Source organism: Dipodomys merriami, unplaced genomic scaffold (assembly GCF_024711535.1).
Source record: "Dipodomys merriami isolate MVZ:Mamm:240054 unplaced genomic scaffold, mDipMer1.0.p SCAF_16, whole genome shotgun sequence".
NCBI lineage: Eukaryota > Metazoa > Chordata > Mammalia > Rodentia > Heteromyidae > Dipodomys > Dipodomys merriami.
In genome coordinates, this window is record NW_027202937.1 from 22,503,393 (window position 1) to 22,512,451 (window position 9,059).

Here is a 9,059-nt window from a genome sequence, read left to right on the forward strand (position 1 = left end):
AATGATATACAATTAAGTTGAAATGTAATACACCTAACCTAAACATCACAGCCTAGCAACATAGTATACTGTAGCATGTCAACCATTTCATCTTGTCATCAGGTGGCTGACTGAGAGCACCACTGCCCATGCAGTCACTAGTCTTGCAATAGATTCAAATTTAAGTGCATAACACTTAAGTGCAAAACATCATAAAGTAAAAAGCTAAAAGGGACCTCATGTACTAACCTCTAACATAAACAATGCTCAACTCATTTCAGCTAATCTAAAGCATGAGACTTGTAGGATCTTTTTTTTTCTTTTTTTCTTTTTTCTTTTTTGTCAGTCATGGGGCTTGAACTCAGGGCCTGGATCCTGTCCCTGAGCTTTTTATGCTCAAGTCTAGCACTCTACCATTTTGAACCACAGCTCCACTTCCAGTTTTCTGGTAGTTAATTGGAGATAAGAGTCTCACAGACTTTCCTGCATGGGCTGGCTTAAACTAACATTATCCTCTGATCTCAGCCTCCTGAGTATCTAGGATAATAGGCGTGAGCCACCAGCACCCAGTGATCAAGTATTTGTAAAAGGAGACTCTACATAATGACCGTTATGGACTTTTCTAGTTAATAGTAAGCCATTAGTGTTTTAGAAAATAGAAAATGCTGAAGAGCAAGCTTAGAAATGAGATAATTATGGCATGCTTCTTGTTCCATGCTTCTTGTCCCTCCCAACCTGGCCATTTGGCTTTCCTTTAACCTGAATCTGATTTTGCAAGGCCTTCTATGTGAACAACATTGTTAGCAAGATCTGATCAAGAAAACTTAGAACATCAACTCTAAATAAAATGTAATTACTTTACCCTGTTTCTGCCCCCAAACTATGAAGACACAAATGCCCAAATAAGGAAATATAAAGCTGTTAGCATATAAGCTCATCAGTGAATGTTCTGCAAACATGTTTGTTTTTTTAGGAGAATTACTTTAAAATAATAGTGCTCATATCACCAGAAAACATCAGAGTTGGTAAAAAAAAAAAAAAAAAACAACAGAACACTTGGCTTTGCTTTCCATTGTAATCATCCAGCTTTATTATGCCTTCTGCCTGATAATTAAGATATAACAAAGATGGGTTTAAAACATAAAAACATTTGGCATGACAAACCACATGTTCTTCCAAAGAACTAAAGATTATGTTTTTTCCTATACCACTATCAAAATATGACCTTTGTGTGAGCTCAGGCACTGGAGTTAACTGTGCAATGCAGTAGTCATGGAAGCTGAACACACTCTTTCTGAGAAAATGCCACTTTAGCTCTACTTTAAGAAATAAAAATAGCCTGTCATACAAATGTCATAAGATTCCCTCCTACCTAGCACATAAGTCAGTTCTTGTATAAACCATAGCAGAACTGCCTTTACAAGCTCTGAGACAGCCTCAAACAGTAAAGTATCTACCTAGTATAACACCCAAGCCCAGAGTTCAAGCCCCACGACCCACCAAAAAAAAAAAAAATTAAACAAGTATCTACCTAGAAAGTGTGAAGCCTTGAGTTCAAAACTCAGTTCTAAAACAAAAAACAAAAAGCTAGTTTCTTTTTGGCCTTTATTGTAAGAGTAAAATGTTCATTATAGGAAATTTAGGATGTACAGAAATGTAAAAAGGGCAAAGAAAATCATTTGAAACTCCAAAATCCTAAAAACAACCAAAAAATACTTGTTAGCAATTTGTTCTACCTTATACATATATTTTGCATATTTTAGAAATTTGTACTATTTGAATGCAACTTGTGTATATATGGTGCTAAGAATTTGAACCCAGAGCTTTACAGATGCTAGGCATGGGCACTGCTAACTTGAGCTTCATCTCCAGCACGTGTTTTTATTTTATCTCTAGGAACAGGATTTTATCTACCTTTGAAAAGGCTGGCCTCAAACTCATAATCCTCTTGCCTCAGAGTAGCTGGGATTACAAGCTTGCTCCACCAAACTTACTTGTATGCAGCTTGTTTGCAGCTAATGTAAACCTGTGAGTTGCTGGGCGCTTGTGGCTCTTGCCTGTAATCTTAGGTACTCAGGAGGCTGAGATCTGAGGATCCTGGTTCAAAGCCAGCCCAGGCAGGAAAGTCCGTAAAACTCTTATCTCCAGTAAACCACTCAGAAAACCGGAAATGGCACAGTGGCTCAAGTAGAGCGCTAGCCTTGAGCTGAAGACCTGAGGGACAGCATTCAGGCTGAGAGTTCAAGCCCCAAGACCAAAAAAAACAAAACAAAACAAAAAAAACTTGTGAGCATTGGCACTCAAATCTTAATGAACATACTTCACACTACAAAGTAAGTTACTTTATTGTCTCTCTACTAATGAACATTAGGTAGCTCACTTTCCCACCATTACATATTCATTTGTTCTCTGAAATGGGACAGTGATTTTCATATTAACTGATAGATTTTAGGAAATAGAATATAAGGTTGAAGGATTTGTGTTTTTAGAACTCTTAATATATAGAACTGATGGCTTTCCAAAAGATTACTCTAGTTTATAGTCTACCAGTGAAGTACAAAATACCCCTATCACTCTGCTCTTGGACATTACCAAATATTGATATTTTTCAGATGAAATGATTTCTCATATTTTGATTGATCCTAATAAACTGTTAGTGTGTTTGAACACTTGACTTCCACAGTAATTTAACAAAGTATATAAAAATAAATTTCTAAGCTGGGCACCAGTGGCTCACACCTGTAAGCCTAGTTACTTAGGAGTCTGATGATTGCTTAAAGTCTTCCTGGGCAGAAAAGTCCACAACATTCCATCTCCAATTAACCAGCAAAAATCCAGACTGGAGGTGTGATTCAAGTGGTAGAGTACCAGCTGAGCAAGCAAGCCAACTGAATACCAAGCTTCTGAGTTCAAGTCCAGATACCACCCACCAAGAAAAAAAAGTTCTGTACAGTCCTTTTTTTAATAACATAATAAATTCCTCTTTCAGCTGATTCTGCATATTTATATCAAAAGGTCTTCAATTATTCTTAATTTAAAGTTTCTTTTTTCCTGGTTAGGAATAGAGTTTGTTTTTAATATTAAATCATGGCTTTCAACAAAATTTGCATTTAAAATCAGCTGGTCTTTTTCTTTAAAAAAAAAAAGCCAAAAATACTTCAAAACATTAGGAACCATAGAGGTATACCCTGGAAAATGAAAAAAAAAAATCAATGTTCAGAATTTTGCTGAAAATCTGTTTAAGCAGTCAAACCTCTGAAAATGTACAATTAAAATAATTTGCTTTCTGGAAGTCCAAGTCCTCTTCCAAGCAGGAGACTGGCTTTTTTTCCTCATTGATTTCTTTCTGTGTCTGCTGTGCTTTGAAGCTAGAACTCACCATTAACAGGGATTGACTTTCCACACTAACTCTTCTCTTTGTGAACACCACTCATTTACTCACAAATCTACTGTAGGTGATTTCTTCAGAATTTCAGTGCAAACCAATGAAAGGGTCTGGGCAAGAAGCTTATAGGACCAAAGATCATATCTGACTGTCTGTTGCTTAGCATGCAAACATCCTGGCACAATCTCTACTACACCCACATAGACTTGACCCAGACTATTTTCTAAGGACAGATTATGGCCACTATCCATTCTTTATATGTGTTGGTTCTAAAATGTCCAATGATGTGGCCAGTTACATATTATTGATCCCATTCTACAAATGAACAGAGTTCAGAGAGGCTAGAACCTAGATTTGTCTAATCCCAGAATCTGCGCATGCTATTGATTTAAATATCTACAGTCAGCTGGATGGGGTCAGTAAGAATTAAACAGTACACAAAGAGATGTTATCATGGGCTGGGAAGGTGGCTCAGTGGTAGAGCGCTTGGCTTGCATGCTTGACGCCCTGGGTTCAATTCCTCAGCACCACATAAGCAGAAAAAAAAGCCAGAAGTGGTGCTGTGGCTCAAGTGGTAGAGTGCTAGCCTTGAGCTGAAGAGCTGAGGGACAGTGCCCAGGCCCAGAGTTCAGGCCCCACGACCAGACCCCCCCCCCAAAAAAAGTAGTTATGGCACAGCTGGTAATCCCTAGGTCTCTCTCTCTCTTCCCTCCCTCCCTCCCTCCCTCCCTCCTTCCCTCCCTCCCTCCTTCCCTCCCTCCCTCCTTCCTTCCCTCCCTCCCTCCTTCCCTCCCTCCCTCCTTCCCTCCCTTTCTTCCTTTCTTCCTTTCTTCTCTCTCTCTCTTTCTTTGTCTCTCACTCTCTGTCTCTCTGTCTCTGTGTGTGTCTCTCTCTTTCTCCCTCCCCCACCCCCCCCCAACCCCTGTCAATCATGGGGCTTCAACTTAGGGCCTGGGCACTATCCCTGAACTCTTTTGCTCAAAGTTAGGGCTCTGTCACTTGGAGCCACAGCTCCACTTCCAGTTTTCTGGTGGTTAATTAAGAGTCTCACGAACTTTCGTGCCTGGGTTGCCTTTGAACCATGATCCGCAGATCTCAGCCTCCTGAGTAACTAGAATGTACGGGTATGAGCCACCAGCACCCAGCAGGTTTGCAAGCTGCTCGGTTGCCCTGGAAAATGACTGCAGTAAGCTGCAGTAGATGGCGCCCTCTGTTGTTAATGGCTCATATTCAGGCCCTGAACTCGGGGACCCTTAGCCACACAGCCAAAAGTGTTGCCGCTCTCAGGCCTGAGATTCATGATCTTTAGTCCTTGGCGGTGGCAGCAAGTGTTCCAGCTCTCAGGCACTGCTCCAGTGATTGCAGCTTCTCTTTACACTTTCTCTCTCTCCTCCTCTCACCACCCTTCATGGTGCCTGCTCCCATTTCTTTTTCTCTGGCACGCCTACAGAGGCAGCCACCTCTGTCACCAGAGTAGACTCACTCCTTCACTGCCACTGCTACTACCAGAGCTACCTGGACTTCCTCCTGTGCCAGCTCTGCTCTGCCCCTGCCCTCTCTGCTGTGGCAATGCGCTTCCACTGCTGGTGCTGCTACTGCCACTCAGGTGCCAGCTACCTTGGGCAGCCGTTCTGCCCCTGCCTCTGCCGCCAGAACTGCCACCAAGATGGCGCTCCTGCCACCTTGCTGCTGCTCTCATCTCTCCTCCTTTCTTTGTGTTAGCAGTTCAGTCTCCTCAACCGAAGAGGATCAAGGTAGGTGAGAAAGAATCACTGAAGAGAAGGCCTTCAGCAGGCTAAATCCTGCAACGCCCGGGGCAGCACAGGAGAGAATTTCCTAACTGACTCCCAAAGTGAGTCCCAAAGCCTGCTTATTTAGCCAGAAAGAGGTTAGTTTCCATATCTTAGCTATGGTAAATAATGCTGCCATAAACATAGTTGTGCTGGTAGCTTTAGTGTGGTCTTTGTGATCATTAGGTAAATGCCCAAAAGTGGGATTGCTGGGTCATAGGGGAGCTCTATGTGGAGTCTTTTGAGGAACCTCCATACTGCTTTCCAAAGTGGTTGAACAAGTTTACATTCCCACCAACAATGCAGTAGGGTTCCCTTCTATCCAGATGCCCCTCAGTAGAGGAATGGATCAAGAAAATGTGATACACACACACACACACACACACACACACACACACACATACACACACACACACACACACACACACACACACACACACACACACACACTGGAATTCTATGCCTCCATCAGAAAGAATGACATTGCCCATTTTGTTAGGAAATGGAAAGACTTGGAAAAAATTATATCAAGTGAAGTAAACCAGGCCCAAAGAAACAGAGGTCCCATGGTGTCCCTTATTTTCAGTAACTAGTCCATGTGTAAGGCAAGCAGAAAAGGCCAAAAGCCATGTACATATGACCATATAAGATGATGTTAAGCGAAATGAACCCCAAGATAGGGACACAAGTATCTTTTTTCTTTCTTGCTATTGTTTCTAACATATTTATAATGTACCATGTGATTTTTTTTTGTTGCTTTGTATGTTCCTCCCCCATGGTATAACCCCTATTTTCACTGTATTTGATGTCAGTGCCCTGCATCTTGAATATACACTTCTCTAATTTGGGGAAGGGGAGGGAAAAAACAAAATGCTTAAGTAAGGATACAGGTTGACCCATTGTAACAATGAGATGTACAAGACACTATGTTGAAAATGAACTTTACAACTTCAGGGGAGGGGGTAGTTGTGGGGGTGGGAGGGAAGGGATGGTAGGGGGAAAACAAAGGAGGAGGCAACAAAGCTCAATAGGAAATGTACTCATTACCTTGCTTGTGTAACTGTAATGCCTCTGTACACCATTTTTACAATAAAAAACACAAAAAAGAGCATTTGAAGCAACTGTGGCGGTCGTTCATGCAAATGAAGGACTATGTTTGCAACAATCACAAGCCTCCTGTTGGGCTATTAGGGAAATTGTCACCTTCCAGTCTGTGTAGGAATGAAGGCAGAGTCATCTGCAGTTAACTCAGGCTTGTCATGGGAAGTAGTCTGGTACATGGTGTTTAAAACAATCATAGCTGAGTCAGGCACCAGGGGCTCACACCTGTAACCCTAGCTACTCAGGAGGATGAGATCTGAGGATTGTGGTTGGAAGTCAGCAGGGGCAGGAAAGCCCTTGAGAGTCTCATTGCCAGTTAGTCACCAAAAATCCAGAAGTGGAGCTGTGGCTCAAGTGGTAAAGCATTAACCTTGAGCACAAAAGCTCAGGGCCAGTGCCCAGGCCCTGAGTTCAAGTCCCAGTACTGGCACACATGTGTATACACACACATACACAACAACAACAATAACAAAAACAACAAGCTGTATTTTTAATAATAAAATAGGAATAATAATATACCTCTCTCACAAGGTTGAGGATAAATTAATAATATGGATCAGAATCCTAAGAAAATTTCAAAGCCTTTTTAGAGAAAGAGAAAAGTAGTGTTATCTTAATGTCTCTGCAGACAGTGGGCATTTCCCCAGCATTCTTGATGGATCACTCAACCTTGGCCAAGCCCGTGTTTGTTTATGCTTTCTGGTGCCATGCTTAGAAGAGCACATGTCCCTGGAGGACTTCATAAATGTTGTTTATGCCAATGCTAACTTCAAGTAACAGAACTTAATTATGAAGAGAGCTCCTCTTGGACTCTGATCCAAGGCAATATCCTGAGAAAGACGACATGTCCCTAGATTTGTCTCTCAAAAGAGGCATACACTTGTCAAGAGCTTTAAATGAGGAACAAATTAGTCAGGTTATGCAGGTTCGCTGATGCGAACTGCAGCGCCCCTGGAGGCAAACGAGGAAAATGCAATGAAATGACCAGAGCTGAGTCCTGGCTACCAGACCTCCTCGGGCTGCTCGCTACTCGAGTCTGCCCTCTGGTGGCAGAAGATGCTAATTATAGTTCAAACTCAACTTGCTTTCGTAGGTGAATTTGATCATTGTATTAGTGTTGCAAATATAGTAACAAACCCCTTTATACAATTAATTCATGTTAAAATTTTCTAAATAAGTAAAAAGAAAACCCTTGCTATCAGATAACAAAACCAATATCAAGAAATAAGAAACCATTAAGTCGTCACATAGTTTGGGTGTGGATGGAAGACTGGACTTCCACATCTTTGGATTTCACTCCTCTAAACTAGTGGTTCTCTAAAAATTAGAAAAATAAGATCAACTCACAAGATGCATTTAGATTAAAAGATTGCCTTTCATCCTGAGATTTTTGTTCTGAATTTTAAGGACTTACAAAAGGATGATGATAGCAAGTGGAAATTTTCTTTTCCTATCCCATGTCATCTCTGAAATATTTTGGAAGTATGTGTTCATTTGTCACTAGAAATCACTGCTTCTGTTCATCTAAACGATCTCTGAGTCCTCATTTCAGAATTATTTTCAGTTGGAGTAGATATCCAAGACTGGCTAGACCTAAAACAAATTAGATGTTCTGTACACTATAGTTCAGTGCTTTGTACTCAATAGGAAATGAGAACGAGATGCTAAAGAGCATGAAGGTTATGGTGGCAGTAGGGCCTAGAACCCAGGTTTTCTGCCATCTAAAGCAATATCCTTTCTTCCACACCAAGATCATGAGATTACTCTTTTTTTAATATACTATGTGATTTTTTTGTTTCTTTTGTATGTTCTTCCCTCATGGTGTTTGATTCCTGTGCCCTGCATCTTGTATATACATTTTTCTAATTTGGGGAGGGAAAGGGAAATAACAAAATGTGGAAACAAGGATACAGGTTGACCCATTGTAATAATAAGATGTACAAGACACTATGTTGAGGATGAACTTTAAAACTTGGGGGGGGAGGAGTGGGAGAGGTGGGGAGGGAAGGGGTGGTAGGGGTAAAACAATGGAGGGGGTAACAATGCTTGATAAGAAATGTACTCATGATCTTACTCATGTAACTGTAACCCCTCTGTACAGTATCATTACAATAAAATATATTTTAAAATCTATGAGACTGAAGAGCTGCTAGGTTTTTATAGCAGGAAGGAGTTGGTTTGGAAAAAGCCAAGCTGGGAAAATTCATGTTTGTTTTGCTAAATGTTTTCCTCAAGTCTCTTTCAAGAGTACCACAGGAGCCGGTGCCAGTGGCTCACACCTATAATCCTAGCTACTCAGGAGGCTGGGATTAGAGGATCCAGGTTCAAAGCCAGCTGGGGCAGGAAAGTCTGTGAGACTCTTGTCTTTTATAAACAACCATGATTTTATTTATAGGACATATCCAGAATAGGTAAATTCATAGATACAGAAAGATCCATGATACCAGGGATGAGGAGGAAGAAGCAGGGGAGGGCACCTACTGACTGATTCTTCTTCTTCCATTGGTTATATATAAATCATTAGCACACTTTTCATGTGGTGGTAGCTCCTGCAGTTCATATTTAAGGTGGATGACTGTTCTTGTGCAAACTACCAGGATAAATTTTAGTGACAGACTTTCTTGATTCTGTGAGCTATAGATAAGTTGTCACAGTTAATGATCGATTCCACAATAATAGAAAGTAAAGATGTTATAATTGGTTAAAATACAGATCCTTCTGGTCTTTGAAACTGCATATGCCATTGAATTTCTTATTTCATTGACTCTAAGATGCAAATGTTTTCTGATTTTACCATCACTGAA